Here is a 24,847-nt window from a genome sequence, read left to right on the forward strand (position 1 = left end):
CTCATAGGTGTGCTTGGTGTTGTTGCCAATGGTTTTTGTACTTGTTGATTGTCACATGTTAAGTATTGTGGTTGGTTTTACATTATTATTCCATATATATTGCTTTCTATTTTGAGTTGGCCGATGATACCTACTCAGTACTTGTACTGACCCCTACTTTTATTTCTCTTTCTTGTTGTTTTGTGGAGTGCAGCAAGTGCACCAGTGACTTCGACTTGCCCGCAACTCTAGCCAGTCTTCAGCACATCAGATTTCAGGGTGAGCTATTATTCCTAGCTCGGGCTGGATTCTCTTCTTCACGTCTTGATGTCTTTGAAGTTCGGACATGGACCATCTTTCTACTTATTTTAGTTCTTAAATACTCTTAGACTTAGTAATTTGAGGATAGATGTTCTTGATGTGATGACTTCCAGATTTTGGGGATGATAAGTATTATATTTTAGAAATTATTTAATTGATTTCGTTAATGAGTTTTGGATCTTCCGCATTTTATTTACTATTCAAAATGTATAAAATGGTAAACGTTGGGGTTTAGATGTTGGTTCGTTCACCTAGTAAGATAAGTGTGGGTGCCACTCGCGGCTCGTTTTGGGTCGTGACAGTTTTCTTTTGCCGGCGTGTCCTCTGTTTTGTGATACTTTGGTTCCTTTCTTCCTTCTTGCGAAAGACACTATTTGCCCGTCGCTTTGTGTTTGGTCTCTCTGTTGTTGTTGTCGTGTTTGGTTTTCTTTTTTGGGGGATTGTTGTGGTATTATTCTTTCCTCATCCCACATACATAATCCCTTCGCCCTCACGTAATATTTTATATTTGTGGTTTCCTATGGTCACCTCTGTTTTGACCGGCATTTCTAATGGTACTTGTATGGAGATTCTTGCATATCTTCCTTAGAGGGTTGGAGAAGTGCAGGTGTTGATTTTCAGGAGCACTTCAAGCTTTTGCTAGATTTTTTTGGAATGGGTTTATCATAGAATTATTTTGGCAATTGGGGTAGCCTGGACCATATGGCAGTATGAGTGATTGTTTCCTGGTGTGGGACGAAGTTTGGTTCCCACCTCTTTGCTGAGAGGAAATTTCCGACAACGAACCATGGTCCTTCAAGCAGCACGTTGTTCATGCTTTGCACTTGGGAGAATTTGTCTATGTGATAGTCGCTTCCTAAATTTATTAGAGTTAACGGCTCTGCCAGTTTCCATAGATCTTTTAGCTTGTTTTTTCAGGTAGCTATGGGCCAATCTTCTCCCATAATCTTTAATAATTACTGAGAGGCACCATGATTGGTACAACCTATAACAACCCTCAAAATGAAATAGGTCAAACTAGAGCTTCACTTGTGTTTTATGAGTTAATAATGTATTTAAATAATGAATTTTAGCATTAGAGGTCAGTTTGCTAAGTTTGGAACTCAAACGTCAAAGGACGATCAAGACGTTCAAAAACTAGCCTTGTGTGTGCTAGTATGTCCTTGTATGTCGTAAGTGATTTTATGTGTTGTTTGGAGTCTAAAATCAGTCGAGATGACCCTAACATCTAGAAGGACATGTTTAGGGTCAAATCGTCTTGTTATGACTCCCCAAGGACCGCCCTAGGAGTCCTTCAGGAGGACCCAACCTTTTGGCTAACAAGCTACCTTTTCGCGGACTTGGTTCATCAAGGGACAATTTTTCGGTCCGCGTCGTGGACTCTACTGTCTCGAAATTTTGTTTCAAAAATCTTGAGGGAACAACTTCGCGTTGCGGACTTGTTTTCCGACGATAACTCTGAAAATTTATGTTAAGTTTGACTTGTCTAAAAAGGTCCACTTGATGTAGGGGTATTTTGGGTATTTTGGGGGCGTATTATATATTGATTTTAGGTCATCAAACACCTTTTACCCTAATAAAACCCCCCAACTCTCTCTTAGAATCCAAAAATTTTACATGCTCTCCCTTCTCTCTAAGTTCTCTAAGTTGAATCCTCCATTGAAGAAGCTTCAATCTCTAAGGAAGTAGAGCAAATCTTTCAAGTTTCTTCAAACTACTCGTGGTTTTCTTCATATTAAGGAGACCGTTCATCCTTGAACCTTCTTTCATTCAAGGAGCCATTCCAAAGAGTTTTCAAAAAATGGTTTCAAACTCCAAACTTCTTCTATTTTGAATTCTATGCATGAGTCTTTGCATGAAAACGTTTTAATGACTGAAATAGTTTATTTTCAATTTTAGTTGATGATTTTAAGGTCAAAACCCAACAAACCCATGCTCATGCATATTCTCAACTTTTGGTTTATAGAGTGGGTTTATTGTATATGTTTTGATAATGCTAGAGTTGTGTTTCTTTATGTTGTATTGTGAATAGTTACCACCTTATTATGCTTTATTATGATGATTTTGTGCAGTCTTGAGAAAAGGTGGCTAAGGCTTGGATGAAGGGTAAATTGGTTTATGTAGTTTAGTTCTTATTGAAGTAATCTTGAGTGGTATGGTCCACCTTTGGTGGCGATATTTACTTGAAGTATATGATTATTTATGTGTATTGTGATTATGGCCTTGAAGGCATAGTATGTGAAGTAAAGTGATGATTATGATGTATATGCATGTGGTGTCTTATCAAGTTGTTAATGTATGTCTTTAAGATATCATGTCTAAATGAAGTATGTGTATATGTAAAGCATGATTGTGTGTGAGTTATGATGAAAGAAGGTTTAAGCATGTTTAGAAGTCAATGTTCTGAATTTGGTGATTATATGAAAGTTGTGCTCACATGTTCTCACACACACTTTGAATGTATGAATGAGGTTATGAATGTAAATCAAGAATTGTAGGGTAGATACTCTTCATGAGTAGAGATGAAGTGTCTAGACCATTCCTACTATTGCTAAATAACTCTAGTACTGAAAAGGGGGATTTTGGGGTGAACACTCTTCGTGAGTTGAGATGAAGTTTTTAGTAGCAACCTCACTATTCCCAAGAGCTTTCTAAGATAGGTTGGAGATTGGATACCCTTCGTGAGTTGAAATGTGGTGTTTAAAAGTAACTCTAGGGATAATTACTCTTCGTTAGTTGAGATGTGGTGCTAAATAGTTACCCCTTAACCTATAGTAAGTGAATGTTTAATACTCTGTGGTGGATTTATGGTTAGCACCGAGAGGATTTGAAGAAGGGGTGGGTACACTTCGTTAGTAGATATGTTGTATCCAATATACCTCTTTAGATGAGTGCTCCTCGTTAGAAGAGAATGAGTTACTTAGAAGCAATCTCCTTATCCCTTAACTATGAGCCCACATATTTGTAGCTATTGGAGAATCTATGTAAAGGCTAAAGAGAATTACCCTACCTTATTCTAGTGGGGATCCCTCATCCGGTAAGGGTTAATATCGGGATTCCATGTCTAGCTAAAATGGTATATATCGGTTAAAGCTAGCCTCCACAAATGAATGTAATGAACTAAGTCTTCTAAAGAGTAAACTACTTAGGGTAGGCGGCGGAATGGGACACTATCTATCCATTGCACAAGTAGGCATTTGGAGATAGTCTTGGTGTGTCCTTATATGAAATGAAATGTATGAATGGGTCATTATATGATGCAAATGAAGAAATATGACTTTATGTCTAATATTAAAGAAGCATGTTTTGATGCATGTCTTGTATGATGAAAGCTATGAGTATGATGAATGTGATGTGCCTAGCCTAAGGGAATTCCTAAGGATCACTTGGGTGAGATTAGTACTATGGGATGCTACTTTCACATTGTACTAAGTGTAACTTGGGGGTTGTCTTGGAGGATGGTCTTTACGTGAAGTTTCTAAATGCATTTATATTCTCCTAGAACCTTGGTAATGAATGTTGACTTGTGAAATGAGATGAAGCATGCTTATCTTTGATAGTCTTAAGGATCACTTAGGTGTGTATTGAATAGATTGTATGGGCGATTTCTTTATGTCTTACCTTAGTGAGCCTTAGGATAACCATGGGTACGAATAATCATTATGATGAATGAGTTCACTGTGAAGTGTGATTTTCATGATGAAATTATGGATGTTTTACTTTATGTGCTAAATGATGATTTATATGATGTTTTATGACTTGATTCATGAAGATTTTATTAAAATAACATGAAATGTTTATTACAACTAAAATCCCTCTTCTACATGTGTTTTTGCATAATTCCATACTTAGTAAAACTTTTGTACTAACCCCATACTTTTCCATACTCAATAAGTATAGGTGGAAGGCAAGTGAAGGTTTTTAGAAGGCGAAGCTTGGGAAGTGAATCTCTCAAGATTGGTATATCATTATATATTCGGGGACATGCTCTATGTTTCCTTAGTTTCTTACTTAAGACTTGTATTAGACTTATTATGTATTTCTTTCAATGTAAAGGGCCGTGATCCTAAGATTTTTAAGATCTGTCTTTAAGTTGGCTTGTGACGATGAGTCTTATTCCTTAGTATGTTGTAAAGAGTTTCTTATTTATATTTTAGTGAAAATTTTTAATTCTGCACTACTTTTCATACTTATGTAATGAGTGATAGCTAAGAGACTTATACAAGACCTCCGTGAGGTCGAGTACGCCCTGTGATGAACCAAGAGTGCTCCTTTGTTCTAGGGTATACTTGCGAGTCATTATACAGCCTTAGCTTATCAGCTTCTGTTAGAGTGATTGTTTCCTTTGTGCACTGCGTGCTTTTTGTTGCTTTGTTATGCAAGTTTGGACCTTCATAGGAGTGGTTTAACCCAGGATTCCTATCTAATAGAATTTCCTTAAATGATTACTTCCCTAATTCTTCTTCAACCATGTATTCACTTTGATCTGGTGGTTCCGGTGGGTGTGGCGGTCTTTGAGCTAGTGGATATGTGTGTTCCTTGGATTGTTTGGTCATACTCTTAGTAAATAGTACTCTAGTTGCTATATTAAAATTGACTATTTTACTCACATGAAGTTGTTGACAATATGTTGATTAATTATTGTGACATGTCACTCTTTTTTGGCAAAAAAGAGTTTGCCATAGTTACAGGGTTAAAATGCCATTCTCCTTTTGAGCCAATCCCTTTTTTCACAATAAAAAAATGACCATGGAAAACAAAAGAAGGAGAAACACAAACAAGTAAGTAACATTCAACTGAGGAGCAGGATTTGGTGTCCCTTTTTGGCCCATGCTTAAAAAATCTCAAATTGGTAGCTTTGTTGAATGACAAGGATACATCAAGGAACCACAAGGAGTCATCGTGCTTATTTTGATTTTTACATAAGGTACTTCTGCCCAAAAATGTCAACGACAACATACCCCTTAAATGTAAAGTGTTCTAAGGATATTGAGACTTTCAGCAACTATCCTTGGAGTTATGACAACTACGAATTAACTGTCAAATATTTGTTAGCTCCTTTATCTCCAAAAAGACTAGTAACTTATTTGGATTTTCATGGGCTTTTATGGTAAACATAAATGTTCTTTATCTTTTTTATTTTTTATTAAATAATTCAACATTTAATTTTTGACATATTTTGTTATAGGCTTGGTCATTTGAAGCCATTCCTCATTTGAGGAATCAAGTAACTTCAAAAGAAGAGATTTCTCTCCAAGGATATTGGATGGCTGACAACAAAAAACGTCAAAAATACCCAAGATCTTTTAACCTTCCCGATAATGCAACAAGTTGTTATATTACAAATTCAAATTATTATATGTGTCAAATGTTATTACAGATGAGACATATATTGCTACAAATGAGTCATTATGTTGCAACATATCACCTATCTATAGCACAATGTGACCCATTTGTATCATGTGGCCCAAATGTTTCTATACATGACTGATATATTGCAACAGATCACCCATATGTAGCAACATGTTACCCAAATGCTGATATAGATGACTCATATGTTGCTACATATGATCTATCTATTGCAACATGTGACATGGCTTTTGCTATAGATACCCATATGTTGTAACATATCACCAATCTATAGCAACATATGTAACATCTTTTACAACATCTGACTGAATTTCCTACAGATGACTCAATTTTATAATTTTAGGTTGTGCATCCATGGTTTGTCCCAACTGAAAAGAATTACAAATGCTATCTCTTGTTACTCTAGGGTTGGTTGAAACCTTATTTGATCCGTAGTCAATAGAGTTAAAAGGGAATTGCTTGGAGCAACAACCATTAAAAGAGCAAACATTGATAATCAGTTAGTTGTTTTTAACGAGGATATGGTTGATGCATCTGCAAGGGCTGGTGTTAATATTGGTGTTAGTGTTGGTGCTGCTGTTGGTTTTGGTGGATAAAGTGTTGGGGCTACAACTTGTAGTCGACGCTCTGGATTTTTGTATAAGAATTGCAAGAAACATGATAAAGATTCTATCATATATGTTTAAAAATAGAGTCAGGTTGTGAATTAATTTCAAAATAAGAGAGAGGCCAACGTCATTCCATCAAAGAATGTTCGGGGTCCATATACTCCACAGGACCAATAGGAGAAACAAAATCATTTATCAAGGCAATACAAAATTTAAAAAAATAAAATATTTTGAGAATTGCCATGGCCGCAGGAGAGAAACTACTTGAGCTCGAGCAAGTGAATCTTTATAAGCATGTGCCTATAGCTCAAAAGAACAAACTATTGGAAGTGATGAGAGTAAAGGATTTGTGTTACAATACGACATACATTATTTTAGTGGAAATGATTTCAAGACCATTTCAAGCATTGATATTTGGTTGGAAGACTAGGTAATTTTTCTCTACTAACTTTCAATTTATAATATCTGTTTGTTTTATCTTTTCAATCATTACTCTTCTTTACACTTTATATATTTTTTATTTTAGTATTATGATGAAATTATTAGCCTCATGTGGTAGAGGCATTTTACATACCATGAGTACTATGATTCCATTGATAGAATCGTGGATCTCAACTTCTATACCAACTTCAAACAAAGGTATGAGTATCAGCGAGGAGGCAACAATAGTTAGTGCTAGAAGTTTTACACATTTAAATAATGATTTTTTATGTAATGAAAATATGATTGACTATGTAAAAAGGAATTAGACCATATCTCGAAGGCATGGATTGGATTAGTGTAAAAAGAATTCTGGCAGTAATGAACATGAACAATGCTTATTTTGTGACCCTTGAGATCCTTTTGCATGAGGGTCGCATGATTGTTTATGATTGAAACCTGATTAGTATGGAACTTTCCAAGTTTTTGATATTCATACAACTTGTGTTCAAGTTGCTTCCATGCTTGTTGAAGCAAAGTGGAATAATGAAGCATCTGCCAGATAAGTTCCTCGATGAACCATGGGAATTTGAAGGTTGATTGGAACCCATGGTAAAAAATAACACCAAAGCCGCGTGTGGTTGATATTCACTTGCATTTTATTGAGAATTTTCTTACCAACACATCAACTCAACCTCCCGAAATCCTGTTGTGTGACCATACAATTGGTTGAATGCAATGGAATTGGTTTGGTGGGATAGTTTCTAGGAACTTGGAGCCTTAACAATGTGTTTGTAATTAATGGAAATGTTTTATTTTATTAGCTATGTTATGTTATCTTATATTAAGAGCAAGTAGATAATATGTGATGTTATATTGAGAGCAAGTACTTAATCAAAGGTTGCCACATAAGGGTGATATGTTGCAACATTTGAGGCATCTGTACTAACAAATTAATCATCTGTAGTAACATATGTCTCATATGTAGCAAACATGGTCATTTGTAGTAACATATGCCTCAAATGGTCAAACTTTGCTACATAAGGGTGATATATTACAATATTTGAGGCCTCTGTAGCAACATATAAGTCATCTATAACAACATATATGTCATTTATAATAGCATTTGAGTCACATGTTACAACATATGGGTGATATGCTATAACATTCAACTCATCTATAGCACCCCATGGTCATTTGTAGCACCCCATGGGTTATCTATAGCAACCTATGCCTCATACGTTGCAACATATGTGTCATGAGCAGAGCCTATACCCTGGACATGATTGACATTTGAGAATCATCGCTGTTCCCTAAGAGAACCCTCATCTTGGCTTACTACAAGTGGAAAACTGATTTAAGCATACCAAGCTTAAAACATAATAAAATTCATAAAACTTACAAATTTGAAAATCTTTAACTCAAATAAAAAAAATATGAATAAAAATACATTATTCAATTATCCATAAAATAGGCAGCTTAAGTCTTTAGAATATTTTAAAAAATAAATGATCAAACTTTTAAAACTCTACTGTCTATCTATGAAGCCTCTAAATAACAAAGATGTAAATCGGGACAACACCCACGACCTCCTAACAACTGATATAAATGAAAGTAAAAGTGGAACCCTCTGAAACTAAGGGTGATCACCATAGCTAACTCAAACTCCATGTGGTATAACCAAAGCTCTTGTTGATGATCCGGATCTGCATCATGAAAAGATGCAGTCTAAATGACTCAGTAGTTGAATGTACGAACATATAAGGGGAATTCTAAAGCATAAACAGAAGCTTGGACTTGATAAGAAGGAAACATACTTACTTTTTTTCAATATTAACTCAACTCAACTAAGGAATAAGATATTCAACTCGAATATAAAATATTCAACTAAGTGAAATAAGGTCAACTAAATAAGTCGACACTTCGTACTCAAACTCTGATATTCAACTTAATATTAAATAATAATAAGAGATGAAATATATGGGAGGCTTTTAAAACTATAGAAAACAACTCAATGTATTTAAAAATATGTTACACTCACTTTGAATGCAAGGATACGATATAAACTCTGTTTATACATGAAAATATAAGTAAACACTGTATGTATATAAAAATCAAATATCTCTATGGGAGTTTCTCTAACTGACAACCATCACTTTAGAGCTATTGTGATGATACAACATTTTGCCTCACGCTGCCAGGGCCATCCTATATCTTGCCGAGGGTATAAATACTGACTACTAAGTGGATCCACTAGTCTATTCTAAAAAGCACTAAAGTTATGATGTAAAAAGTATGACCCTTTTCTGCCCTTGGTGGCTACATACTTTATGGGGCTGTGAGTTGTCTGAATTCTCCCCCCATATCCGCGTTCAATACTACTCCCAGAATATGATAATAGCTCTTATGTTTAAAAAAACATACTTCTTTATGTGATTTGAGATAATTTCTCAAAATTTAGCTCATAGGCTATATTTGAAATCAAGTTTCCTCTCTTGTTTCATTTAGAAAGCGTTACTTCTTTCTGAAAGCTAGCGCAAAGGCTCTTTGGAAATCAAGGTTTCCTTTCTTGTTTAAATGTGAAAACATTTTCTCTTTGGGAATAATTAGTTTCCATATAATATTTTGAACGTACTGAACTTCACTTTTACTCTTACTCAACTCTATGCTCAAGTCTTAAAACAAGTTTAAAGCATATGTAACAGAATTTTTGAAATATGGTTCATGTCAAGTTATGAACGTGAAAGACTTAATACAAGGTTATAAGTAACCATAGATAGAAATGAATACTTGAAACTCAAGAAATTCAATGATACTATTCATTTCAAGAATGCTCAAATCAGAGAGTTCATGCGAAATTATCAGCATGAACTACTCAACTCAAGGACTCAAATATACTTCTCATCTCAAGACTGTTCGACCTATAGGGTTCATGCAAAATTATGGGCATGAACAATACAACTCAAGGAATTCATGGGTAACATGTAATATTTCCATGATTTTAAATATAATCTCAAAGGGTATTAGGAACTCAATACTCAAGGCTTAGAATTTGAAGATACTACTTTTCTCAATGATACTCAATTTATGGAGTTCATGAGGAATTTATGTGCATGAACGACTCAACTCAGGGGTCGACATAACAATATGAAACTTATGGATATAACTCTTCCCATTCTCATACTTACTTCCTCAAAACATAGCTCAAATCAATGATGGATATCAAAGGATTTACAATTGAACTCAAAGACATTCTTGAAGTCTATTCTTAATTCCTTCTTGAATGTGAATTATGAATTCAAGTGTTGCGGTTCATAATATGAAGGATATTTTAATGATAAAGCAGTCTCATGAATATAGTCTCCTGACTCTCATTATAACTTACTTGAGTCTTGAAACAAATTATTAGAAATTGTAGAAGACTCCTCAAAAGGACTCAAAGGGACTTTCTCAAAATGTTCGGAAGAACTCTCAAGACTTAACTCTTATCTTTAACTAGAATTTGAATTGTTAATTCAAGGACTTCTAAGTGTTTATAAGTAGTTTAGAGTTATTAGAATCAAAGGAAGTGAAGGTACACCTAAAATAGGCTCAAACAGGACAACCGACAGAAAAGAAGTGGGGGCAAGCGACCCTGGCGCGTTGCAGGCGCAGCGTGCCAACCCCTAATTTCATAGACTAAATATGGTCTCACTATAGGGGTGCCTCCCTATCCTTTTGGGCGCATCTGGGGGCAGCCTCCCCAGAATCTCCATAGGCCAAGTTTCCATAAATTTTGCCTCTCTATGATCCTAAATCACTTTTATTTATTTTTTCAAGTTTTCGTTAAGTTCAATTATACAACCTAACTACACACTAATCAACTCATTACAACACTAAAAAAAAATCACTTTCATCTTAAGAAATCATCAAAACACCAACAAAACAAGATTTAGAATGAACTTCAAGAACACCTATGAAGAATTCAAATCCTTCAACTTTTGAGAGTGAATTATGCTGAAAATAATATATTTGGCATATGGGTGAATAAACCCAACACTATGAAAGCTTAAATATCTCTTAGGAATTAAACTCATGATGAAAAATCCACAACAAAACGTAAGACTCTCGACGAACGCTTTGATCATTTCCTCTTTTCTCTTCTTGAACTCTTAACTAAAACCCTTTTAGGGTTATAAAACTGAATCTAATAGGATTAAGCCCCTTAAACATTACTAAAAATGAATTAAATCTGATTGGATAAGGAAAAGATCAAAATACACTTCTAATATCCAGTTTTGACATTCCTGATCTAGACAACCCAACTTATAATGGACATATCTCCATTATACAAAGTCGAAACTGAGAAACATTGGTGGTGTTGGAATGGTAATTCAAATATCTTTACTATGGTATATGGTAGCACACCTAACTCATCCGGGAGTTACAGACGTTTGAAGTCGACCAAGAACTCATACTTGTCTTGATTGCAAAACTTCAGATTTTGTTATTTTCATTTTAGTTGTTTTTGGAACTGAAGTTTCTACATCTAATGACCTTAAAACTTAAGAAAGTATTAATTCCTTGGAAAAAACTCACTCATTATGAAGAATGATTCTAGTCTTAGTTTAAAATTTTTCTGGGGTGTTACAATATGGGGCATGTGTAGCAACATAAGAGTCATCTGTAGCAATAGATAAGTAATCTGTAGCAACATATGTCTCATATGTGAAACACATGGATCATTTGTAGTGACTAATGCCTCAAATGGTCAAACTTTACTACATAAGAGTTATATCTTACAACACTCGAGGTATCTGTAGCAACATATATGATATGTAGCAACATATGCCTCATATTTAGTATCACATGGGTCATTTGTAACAACATATGCCTCAAATGGTCAAACATTGCAACATAAGGGTGATTTGTTATAATGTTCTGAGGGATCTGTAGCAACATATAAGTCATCTATTACATCACATGAGTCATATGTGGCAATATTTGAATCACATGTTACAACAAACTGGTGATATGTTGCAACATTTGACTCATATATAGCACCCCATGGGTCATCTATAGCAACATATGCCTCATATATTACAATATATGACTCATATGTTGCAACATATGGGGCATCTGTAGAAAATAGGAGTCATCCGTAGCAACAAATAAATCATCTATAGCAATATATGTCTCAAATGTAGTAACACATCTTTCATATTTAGCGACATATGCCTCAAATGATCAAACATTGCTACATATGGTTTAGATGTTGCAATATTTGAGGCATCTATAGAAAGTATAGCAACACATGTATCATATATTGCAACATATGGGGCATCTGCAGCAACAATAACTTACTGATGTTATGTTATGTTAAGAACAAGTAAAAATGTTGAAACATGAGTGCAAAATTATGTTTATTTATTTCATAAACTATGATAAATTAATGGTTGTACACAACTATATAAGAATTTTCCATCCTTCACAATGTTCTTCTTAGTAATACTTAAAAAATAGAAAAAAGGCCATAACAATCAACAAAAAGATAAGCTTTCGGTAATTACAACATTTGGTCTTCTTCTTCTTCATAACTCATTTTTTCCTTTTAATATGACTTTCACCATCAATTTATAATTCCTTAATTCTCTTCACCAATCTCAAAATAACGAACTTAAATCGTATATCTCCATCTTCACGACCCCTCCATCTAAAGAAGTTGCATGCATTCTCCTAAAATAAACCACAAAGAAATTTAAATTGAACAAAAACCAAAATAAAGACAAATAACTGATCTTCAGTCCAAGATGTAGAAATGTACACACACGATAGCGTGGACAAGGCCAAAATCGTCGACCTGGATTGTCCTTCGACCATGAAGTTTACATTGAAAGTAAGCCTCCATGTTTGCAACAAATTTTCACATCCAACATAAGATCATTCTCGTTATTACAAATTTGATTCATTATTGCATTAGCCATTATATCAAAATTTACAAAAAACAGAATACTCATTCGTGAGATCTGTAGTACTGAGCTATGTTAAAAGAAATTCATTCTTATCCAACAACTATATTGCAAAATTAATGACCTCATTTATTTTTTAGTATATGACAGTATTGAGATTATTTATTATTTGATTTAAACCAAGCCCCAATCAATTAGTTGTGTGTTAAAAAATGAAGAACATAAAATACTAATGAAATAAATAACATTATTATATCCCGTGCACTCCAGAGATCTGAGATCCATGAATAGAGAGAAAAGAGAGAGAAAGCGAAGCGACGAGGAACAAAATGAAAACCCTATTCTTGAAATTAAAATGAAAACCTGTATTTATACATATACCTTCTAGAAATGAAATAGTGGGCCGGTTGGGCCAGTTTTAGAGGTTGGGCTTGCATATGAATTTTATAAAATACTTATGTGTAGGGGTGTCAAAAGTGAACCAAAACATAGGTAACCCGCCCAACCCGCCCATAAATTTAAGGGTTGGGCTCAAGATAATTTGAATTGGATTCATTCTCAACTCATTCAAGCTTAACCCATTTGAAGAGAATTCTCAATTGAGACCAATTCAATCTCAAATTTCAACCCGTTTTAAAATTTTTTATTAAGATATATTCCTATATTGAAGGTAAGAATTATTATCTATTTAAAATCTTTTAGGATTTATCTATCAATTTGTTACTTTTTTAACAAAAAATTCTTGAGCGGAAATTCAAAATTGTGATTATAAAAATTAAATATCAATATATTAAATTATTGAGATTAATCGGGTCAAATTGGGCGGGTCAAGACCCAACCCATTTTTTAGCCCATTTGAGCCCAAAGTGAACTTGGGTGGGTCAAGACCCAACCCGATATCTGGTGAAACCATTTTAATATTTCTAATTTCAACCCAACTCGCCCATTTGACACCCCTACTTACCTGTTTAAAGATGTTGCAACATATGTCAATTATGCGTACATGCAAGTAGTATCACCATTAAAACAGACGAATTCAAGCATATAATTTGAAAAACATAAACATAAACATGCCATTGATAGTTTATACAATCACATGCAAGGCTAGAATAGGCTACATATCCATATTTACAAGGAATTAACACCAATAAAAATAACAAAATGTACATCTGAAACGCTCTGGCCGTATACTGCTACTTCAGCCAACAAAAAAAGACATGAATGGACAATCTAGTGTCAACATTGACAGATTAAACCTGGAGGTGCATCACCATTCTTTCTTTAAAGGTGGTGGATCAAAGCTACCCATGCAGACTGTCACAAAACCACCTACAGAAAAACAAACAAGCGTAGTTAGCTACCCCATGCACTCCGTTATCAGACCAGACAAGATGTTATAAATTAAGAAGACTTGTCAAATAATGAAGCTACACTCCGTTATAAAATATCTAACAAAAAAAAAAACAATTACCATCACCCGTGCACTAAGAGCACACTTGAAGAAGAGATCATATTAATTGATAACAACATAATTACATTGTTCACCCACAAAAAGAGCATGCAGAGACTTATATTTGTCTATGGTGGTAACATCTTCTTAGGGAAATTTGAGTGAGAGGAGGAGAAAGAATAAAGGAAAGAAAATAAAAAACAAGAGATTTTTTTTCTCAGTAAAATGAGAATTAAGGAAACCTTAACCGAAGTATTAACCTCTTTATAATTAGTGAGAGTGCTTGGAGTGTGTGTTAGTGGAGTGAGGGGAGTAAAACTCTAGAATGAACCGTTACATGTTGTATTATGTCACAATTTAATTGAATTAGTACCAAAAATACATTTTAGGATATACATATTTTGCCACATATTAAATATCTGCTGCAAAATTCAACATTTTATCCGATAAAACGCACATATGTGCCACATATGACATTTGATGGATGGGTTAATGGATAAATTGAGTAATTTAGCAATGGAAAACTATCAAATTGAGCCATATATTAGTACTTTGGACCATAATTGAGCAATAAGAAGATGCTTAACACTTGGAACAACGATTTACAAGGGTGTTATATAACTATCATACGAAACTACTTAGTCATTGTATGATGAACTAGTGGTATGATAGTATTTGTAAAAACAATCGATAGAATTGATGAATGTTGTCGTATTAGACCATAGTTTTGCACTTAGATATGTTGTAGAACTATATATTAGTGTTACATGTTGTATTAGGTCATAATTTAATCGAATTAGTACCAAAAACTACATTTTAGAATATAAATATTTCGCCACAGATTAAATATCAATTTCAATTTCTGATGTAAAATTCAGTATTTGATCAAATAGAACGTACATATGTTGCCATAAATGACATTTGATGGATGGGTTAATGGATAAATTGAGCAATTTAGCAATGCAAAACTTTGAAATTGAACCATATTTTATAATATTAGACCATAATTAAGCAATAAAAAGATGCGTAACACTTGGAACAACGATTTACAAGGGTGTTGTATAACTAGCCTATGAAATTACTTAGTCATTGTATGATGAACTATTGGTATGATAATTAATAGAATTGATGAAGGTTGTTGTATTAGACGATAATTTTATACTTAGACATGTTGTAGGACTATATATTAGTGTTACATGCTGTAATACGTCACTATTTAATTGAATTAATACCAAAAACCATATTTTAGGATATACATATACTACCACATATTAAATATCCGTTGCAATTTGTACTGCAAAATTCAACATTTTATCGAATAGAACATACATATGATGCCACAAATGTGTCACGACCGGAATCTAGACTCCAGACGAGACTGGCGTCGTTGACCTATCAGAGGTCGCAGACAAGCCTACATACGTCATTCTTACTTCATCTAGGTTAATTTTAGCGGAAAATTGAACTTTTTGTTTTCTTAATTCATGCTAAACATTTTAAACTTAACATCATAGGCGTTCACAAATCAACCATCTAATATAGAGATAATCATTTGAGGCTGGCCTCATTCATTCATTGGAAACTTTAACTTTAACCGACATAGATCATGTGAGCGTCATGAAATCCAATGTCTCCCCCACACCTAAAAGAGGTGGAATCACCGGCCAAGGTGACCCAAAACATGCTAGCGTACATGGGAGTTGAACCCCGCCAGATACCTATATTGGTAGTATAGGTCCAAAGACTAGGAGATATAAGGAGACCCACACCCGGCATGCTGGACAGTCTCATCTCATGAGACTTACATGAACCTCTACCCTTCCGAAATAAGGCATCACCGCTCATAGGTAGTCTATCGGTGCTCAGTAGAAAGTTCCATTACATTCAACTCATACGTCATGAAGCTGGCTTCTAGTATAAGGACATCATAGCTCAATAGATGATTTCTCATCTCATCATTAGTATTAAGTGTGTTAATCTCAATACTTTCGTTAGAGTGTTCATAGAGACTGGTCTCTTCATTAACTTTATACTCTCATAGGTGAGTATGTTTTGGTAACATTTACTTAGGATTATTTGAGATTGATCTCACCTTTTACATTAGCCTCATCATGTTGTCAGCACATTCATTAACATTAGCACATTTTCTCTTCATAATTACTCACCCCTTTTTACGTGAATGTTCATTTCATGATATGCCAATGCACTTGGCCATTTAGTGTGTTTCACACTCTTACATAACCCTTCTAGAGTTTCATCATTTCATTGTTCATTTCATCATTTCATTGTTCATTTCATCATTTCATTGGTCATTTCATCATGTGCCAATGCCCTTGCCCATTTAGTGTGTTTTACACTCTTACTTAACCCTTGTAGGGTTACATCATATCATTACATACATCTAAGGTTCGCTTATTTTTAAATGTATGTTAGACTTATGGGTCTATACATACAAGCCATGAGGCTTCGTTCATAGTTCATTTAAGTGATTCATATATTCCTAAGATTATATGGTACTAGACTTATGCATCTTGTATGTATTGCAAGATCGCGATTTCGATCTAACTAGGCAGAATTATTCTTGAATATTTAATTCACATATGACTTATGTATCAATACAGAATTTGGGCAAGGTAACCAGGTTTTGAATCCCTTTTACAACACTTACATTTTTCATTTATTTTATTTTGGTCCACATGGCTTGGGGAGCCAAGATCAAGCCCCAACACCTTCATTTTCTTTTAATTTCTTTTATTTACATTTTCTCTTTCATGGCCGAGGGGTTGTGGGATCGAACCCTCACAACCCCTTTTTACTTTAATTTATTTTTTTATGGCTTCTTCGAATTGATCATGAGGTTGTGGGATCGAACCCCCATAGCCTCACTTTATTTTTCATTTAACTATCTTTTTCGCCTAGAGGTCATGGGTTTAATTCCCACGCCTCACACTAATTTTCTTCTCATTTTTCCTTAAGCTTGACCTAGAGGTTTTGGGTTCGAACCCCACTCCTTTCATTTCTTATTTTCATACTTTATTTTTCAGCAGAGACCATGGTTCGAATCCCCTTCACCATATCTCTTTTTACTTCTTTATTTTCATGATTTTTAACATGGTGAGGTCACGGGTTCAACGCTCCATTACCTCACTTGTTTTAATTCATTTTTTCACAACATTTTGAACCCTCTTAACTTGACCGAAACTCATTCTTTGAAACAGGAAACTTTTGCAGCCTATTTTCTCACTTCTTTAACATTAAACGTTTAGACGTTTTAAGTTGTTTTTAGTGAGTTCTCTAGGTGCATTTTCAAGATTTCATTCGATAAAGAATTGCACTCAAATCAGCATCTTTACATCACTTATGAACATCACGATTTACATAAACATGTGTACATGAAATACAAAGAACTAACATCACATTTTAGAGCTTTAAACCCGAGGCACATAATCATGGTTCACATTGAACACACGTACACATAGTTTCGGATCACATAGGTGATCCCTGATACGATTTCAAACACACATACATGAACATATTCATCACGAATACACAACACACACCTAATATCTACCAGCAAGCATATCCAACCTATGAATCATTGGGAGCTAGTGACAGGGACATGCAACGGGGAAATAATCCTAGTTTTCGGATTGAATATACTGAACCTTAGGGGTCTCTTGGGAAAGGGACCAAGAGAGAAGAGAACCCATACCTTTTTGATGTTCAAACTTTGACTTGATTCCCAAAGAACTTCTCCAAACACACGTCCAACACCAAAAGTTCAACACCCCACTCAACGAAAAACCTTCTCTTTGCTTACGTGATTGATTAATGTTTGTTTTTCTTATATTTTCGTGTGAGTTCTTCAAGTTTGAAGTACCTTTGTAAATCTTATGTTCTTGAATGTTATTTGGTAGAGAGAAACGTGAATGGGAAAAGAGAGTGATCATGAATGTTGAGGAGATAGACATGAGAGAGTTAGAGTTTTATTAGGCTTAGGAGTCTAGTTTAGGACTTAGTCAAATAAGGTTTTATTAAATGATAATAAATCTGATTTCCCTTTTATTTTAAATCAGCTAATAAATAATAAATATTAATTAATTACATTAATTTACCAACTTAAATTAAGACAAATTTAATTCATTGCTTCCACCTAGGTTCGAACCCGAGTGGAGCAAGACTTTACTTAAAGAGCCAATTTTTGGACCTCTCTCCCCAAAATACCCCTCAACCTTATTAATTAAATAATTAATTATATATTTAGGGTAATTAGAATACTACCCTTAGCCTAGAAAAAGACCATTTTATCCCTAGACCCTCCAAACTTAAGATTTCTGTTTTTTAAGTTCAGTAAAGACTTATATGAGTAAATCTTCATATTCGGGAGCCCTAAATTGCTGGACCCAACCTTTCCTATCTCAACTAACTCCCCAAGTAAGTTGGCTTGGCTGTCGTAAGGGTTCAGAGGTCTGGTTCTACGCGCATCAATCCGTGTGAACCCGGTCTAATCGTAGGCATTCTAGGCACATCAAACATTATTTAGCATAGACATTTTTAGGGTTGTTACATTATCCCCCCCTTAGGAACATTCGTCCTCGAATGACACTACTAACTATTTTGCGTAATGCCAATCAGATCATAACATAGTTACTATACACAATAAAGCAATAGCAACAAAGAACGGAGACATAAGGAAACTTAGACTTAAGAGTAGGAAGTCTAACCTCAAGAGCTGAAAAGATGGGGGTAGCGGGATCTCATATCGGCCTCAGCCTCCCACGTAGCACCCTTAACAAGATGATTCCTCCACAATACCTTCACTGTGGCAATCTCCTTATTCCTCAGCCGCTTGACCTTCTGTCTAAAATCTCAATAGGTACCTCCTTATAGGACAAATTTTCATCAACTCCCAAACCTTCAACAGGTAGAATCGATACTGGATCACCTAGGGACTTCTTTAACACAGAGACATGAAAGTCTGGATGAACAGAAGCTAGTTCCGCAGGCAACGTCAACTCATAGGCCACATCACCCACACGCTGTAGGATATCATATGGACCAACATACCTCGGACTTAACTTCCCCTTCCTGCCAAACCTTATCACCCCCTTCATAGGTGATATCTTCAAATAGACCTGGTCACCAACATCCAACTCTAAGGGCCGTTTTCTATTGTTTACCTTCTCTAAGGCCTCATGAATGATATCTGGACCCAAAATGGATGACTCTCCAACCTCGAACCACCCAACTGTAGACCTACACCTTCTACCATACAGTGTCTCAAACGGTTCCATCCCAATGCTGGAGTGATAGGTATTATTATACGAGAACTCTATCAAAGGCAGATGGTCGTCCCAACTACCCTTGAAGTCAATCGCACACGCCCTCAACATGTTCTCCAATTTTTGAATGGTATGCTCTGCCTACCCATCAGTCTGAGGAAGAAAGGCAGTACTAAGCTTCACCTGCGTGCCAAAGCTCTTCTGGAAGTATCTCCAAAAATGCCAAGTGAACTGAGCTCCTCTACATGAAATGATAGACAAAGGAATCCCATGCCATCTCACAATCTCATAAATGTAGAGTTTCACATAATCCTCGACTCTGTAAGTAGACTTCACAGGGATAAAGTGGGCATACTTAGTCATACTGTCCACAATAACCCATATGGAGTCATGTTGTCTCCTAGTCTTTGGAAAACCAATCACGAAGTCCATATTAATGGCCTCCCATTTCAAGTCAGAACCTCAATAATTTGAGTAAGACCACCAGGCTTACGATGTTTTGACTTAACCTGTTGAAAATTAGGACACTTGGCCACATAATCTGCAATGTCCTTCTTCATGCCATCCCACCAATAGATCTCTTTAAGATCATGATACATCTTGGTGGAACCTGGATGTATGGAGTACTAGAACCATGGGCCTCTGCAATGTGAGCTGTAGTTTCCATGCTCATACTACTCAAAGCATCAGCTACAACATTAAATTTACATGGATGGTAGTGGACATTGATGTCATAGTCCTTCAAAAGCTCCAACCATCTCCGCTGACGTAGATTCAACTCTCTCTGTGTGAACACGTACTGGAGAATCCTGTGGTTTGTGAACACATTCACATGCACCCCATACAAGTAGTGCCTCCACAACTTCAGTGCAAAAACCATAGCTGCCAACTCCAGGTCATGAGTGGGATAGTTTTTCTGATGAACCTTGAGTAGTCTGGACGCATAAGCTATCACCTTACCACCCTGCATAAGAACACAACCCAAAACAACCCTAGATGCATCACAATACACAGTGTAATTCTCACCACACTTAGGCAAAGTAAGCACCGGGGCTGAAGTGAGTCTATCCTTGAGCTCCTGGAAACTCTTCTCACAAGACTTCGTCCATTCAAACTTGGCCTTCTTCTTAGTCAAAGCTGTCAGTGAGGCAACAATGGAAGAAAAACCCTCCACGAACCTGCAATAATAACCAGCCAATCCCAAGAATCAATGAATATCTGTAGGAGTAAGAGGTTTTGGCCTAACAACCTCAGCCTTCCTAAGACTACCTCCACACCTTTGTCGGACACAACATGACCCAGGAAGGTCACTGATCTAAGCCAGAATTCACACTTGCTGAATTCGGCATACAGTTGATGTTGTATAAGTACCTGCAAGGTTAGTCTCAAATGCTGTTCATGCTCTTACTTGGTCTTAGAGTAGATGAGAATGTCATCAATCAATACTATGACGAAAGAGTCATGGTATTCACGGAAGACTCTGTTCATGAGATCAATAAATGCAGCATGTGCATTCGTGAGACCAAATGAGATAACTAGGAACTCATAATGACCATAACCGGTACGAAAGGTTGTCTTTGGTATATCTCCATCCCTAACCCTGAGCTGATAGTACCCTGAACTGAGATCCATCATCGAGAAGAAACTAGACCCTTGGAGTTGGTCGAACAAGTCATCTATTATGGGAAGTGGATACTTATTCTTGATAGTGACTTTGTTGAGCTGCTGATAATCTATAGACCTTCTAAGGGTTCCATCTTTCTTTTTCACAAACAACATTGGAGCGCCCCAAGGGGATATGCTCGGCTGAATGAAACCCTTGTCAGTGATATCTTTTAATTGCAACTTCAACTCTTTGAGTTTAGCTGGAGCCATTCTTTAAGGAGGAATTGAAATTGGTTAGTATCGGGTTCTAAGTCAAAACCAAAGTCAATCTCTCGAGGGGGAGGAACTCGAGGCAAATCATCAGGAAATACATCTTGGAACTCATTCACTACAGACACTGAGTCTATGGAAGGAATGTAATGATCTAAATTAATACTAACAAGATGACACAATAACCCCTTGGACATCATTTTATTGGATTTAAGGTTCGAAATCAAGGGATTAGGAAGACTCGATTTGTACCCCTCCCAGACTAGCTCTTCTTCATTAGGGAAACGAAATCTCACAACCCTACTATGACAATCCGTACAAGCATAACAACTATGAAGCCAGTTCATGCCAAGAATAACATCAAAATTATGCATTGGTAACTAAACCAAGTCTGCACACATCGTCTTACCACATACAACTATTGGGTAATCCTTGTATACTCTATCAGTTCTTACATTTTCTCCTACAGGTGTACTAACAATTATAGGATCATATAGAACTTCAAGCAATATCTCAAAAGTGAGATCAAGCAAAGGAGTTACACAGGAAAGCGTAGACCCTAGATCAAGTAAAGCATAAACAGAATTTGAGAATACTTGCAGCATACCTGTGACCACATCAACGGACTTCTCCTGCTCCTCCCTGCCCTTAAGGATGTAGAACCTGTTCCTCTTAGGAGGCTCGGCTGCTGCTGCATCCTGTGGATTAGGTCTAGGCTGAGCATTAGCTATAGCCTGACCTCATTTTTGTGGGCAGTCCTTAACCATGTTCCTACTCTTACCGCAACCGAAGCAGGCGTTAGTGCCCTGTCTGCACTCTCCACTGTGAGCACAACCGCACTTAGCACAGTCCTTTCTGGGATGCTGCATCTCACCTCCATTGCCCTTCCTGGGCTCGGGTCTGCCTCCTCTAGGTTCTGTACTCCTCTGAGAGTTAGAGTTCCCTGAACTTTGTTGCCCCTTTTTGAACCTGGGATGCTCACGGATGCTAAAATTGTTTCTGTTGCCTCCATGGCTGGGACCTGCCTGATCTTGAGTCTTAGGCCTCCTAACATCACGAACGCCCATCTTCTTGCAGTTGTCCTCGACCTGTTGGACATGCACCATCAACCTGGAGAGGTCCATGTTATCGTGGAGCATCGCAGACCAACACTCCTCCTCCAAATCTCTGTTGATTCTTGTGAGGACCTGCTCATCTCATTCTTGTGGTTAGATACAAGGGAAGTAGCATACCTGGAAAGTTTAACAAACTTCAGGGAATACTCCCTAACTGTCATAGATCCCTGCTTAAGCTTGATAAAATCCTCAACCTTGGCCTCCCTCATCTCCCTGGATAAGAATCTCTCCATAAAGGCTATCTTAAACAGGTCCCAAGTGTCTGAAACTCCACCTAAAACTTGGCTATCTTTCCACATCTTGCACCAAGTCTGTGCAACATTCTTGAGTTCATAGGAAGCCAACTCTGCTTTCTTAGTATCTGTGGCCTCCATAGCCAACAAAATCTTATGCACCTCATCCACAAACTCTTGAGGATTCTCCAAAGTCTTAGAGCCTGTGAAAATAGGAGGATTCATCCTCGTAAAGTCTCTCAGCCAATCAACTGCGAACCGGTGGGTTCTCCCTCTGAACATTCTGTCGGTTTGACCTGGTCATTCATGTCCTGGGCCTGCATAGTGATGGCCATTGCCATCTGGGCCAGAGATGCCCGCACCTCAGCATCAGTTAACCTAGTAGGGTTAACCGGCATAGCTACTCCTTCAGCTCGAGCCTGGGGTGGAACCTGATTTCCCCTAGCAGCTGCTCCTCCTCTCCTCTAACCAATGGTCCTCCTAGTATTCTTTCTCTGAAAACAACAAGGATTGATGTTAGACACGCTCATAACATCAAGTAATCCGACATTAGGAAAAGGCACGATAAGATCAGAAAAAGGAAATTTTCCTACGCATCATGTAGTCACTAATTCAGGATCGTGGTGCACTTCACTACTATGACTTAGAAACTACTTAATGTGGTTGATGTGAACTTATTATCCTCAGAATTTAACCTAGTGCTCTGATACCAACTTTGTCACGACCTCAATCTAGACTCCAGATGAGACCGACGCCGTTGACCTCTCAGAGGTCGCAGATAAGCCTACATACGTCATTCTTACTTCACTAGGTTAATTTTAGTACAAATTTGAACTTTTTGTTTTCTTATTTTGGGCTAAACATCTTAAACTTAACAGCATAGGCGTTAACAAATCAACCATTTAATATAGAGATAATCAAATAAAAGAAACAATTCATAATTGCATTAAACGTATTCTTGCAAAAACGACACCAATACAACGTCTGAAATGAAAGTGGAAAGAAACTAAAGCCTATATCGAAGCTAGATAATAACGGTAGACATCCTCGAAAGCATGAGGTCCTACCAAGTCCGGATAAAAGCTTCCACGTTCGGATAGCTACAACATCAACCTGTAAGCTCTAGCGTCCACTTGTGCCTGCACCTAAAAATATAAAGCTGTATGGGATTAGTACACACTTGTACTAAGTATGGGTATATACAAGTACATAAAGGACATACCTGAGTAAGAATAGCTCTTTCCAAACAACATGATTATGGAATGTCAAGTCAGTGGACTTGCCAAATTGGGATTAGGAAAGTTAGTGAGCTTCGCAAATTTGGATTAGGAAAGTGAGTGAGCTTTCCAAATTTGGATTAGGAAAGTCAGTGAGCTTTCCAAATTTGGATTAGTAAAGTCATGCCATGAGAGTAACATGCATCATCATACATATCATATTGACCACAACACATAACATCTTGCACATAGTACATAACATATTTCATATAGAACATATCATTTTTCATATCATTCGTTCATATGCCATGAGACTTGGAATCATAGAATTGACATCAAGACTACCCAAAATGAGGCCTCAACATATGGATACTTCTTTATCAAACACAGAGTCTGCTTCATTCATTCATACGTACTTCATTTCATTTCACTCATAGGCTAGTGTGAACACCAGCTATACCTAGGATGTAGTTTAAGACTTTCATCGGGTTCGTTGTGCAATGATCAAGAATGAACTAGTGTCATTACTTGAGTCTAGCTCACCTCTTGATTATCCTATCCTAACACCTTTAGTATATTTCATTTCATTTTGTGCATCATTTGAGGCTGGACTAATTCATTCATTGGGAACTTTAACTTTAACCGACATAGATTATGTGAGCATCATGAAATCTAGTGTCTTCCCCACACCAAAAAGTGGTGGAATCACCGGCCAAAGTGACCCAAAACATGCTAGCATACATGGGAATTGAACCCCGCCAGATCCCTATATTGGCAGTATAGGTTCAAAGACTAGGAGATATAAAGAGACCAATACCCGGCATGCCGGACAGTCTCATCTCATAAGAGTTACGTGAACCTCCGTCCTTCGCGAAAGAAGGCATCACCGCTCATAGCTAGCCTATAGATGCTCAGTATAAAGTTCTATTACATTCCACTCATACGTCATGAAAGCTAGCTTCTAGTATGAGGAAATCATAGCTCAATAGATGATTTCGCATCTAATCATTAGTATTAAGTGTCACGACC

The sequence above is a fragment of the Solanum pennellii genome, chromosome 9 (assembly GCF_001406875.1).
Source record: "Solanum pennellii chromosome 9, SPENNV200".
Lineage (NCBI taxonomy): Eukaryota > Viridiplantae > Streptophyta > Magnoliopsida > Solanales > Solanaceae > Solanum > Solanum pennellii.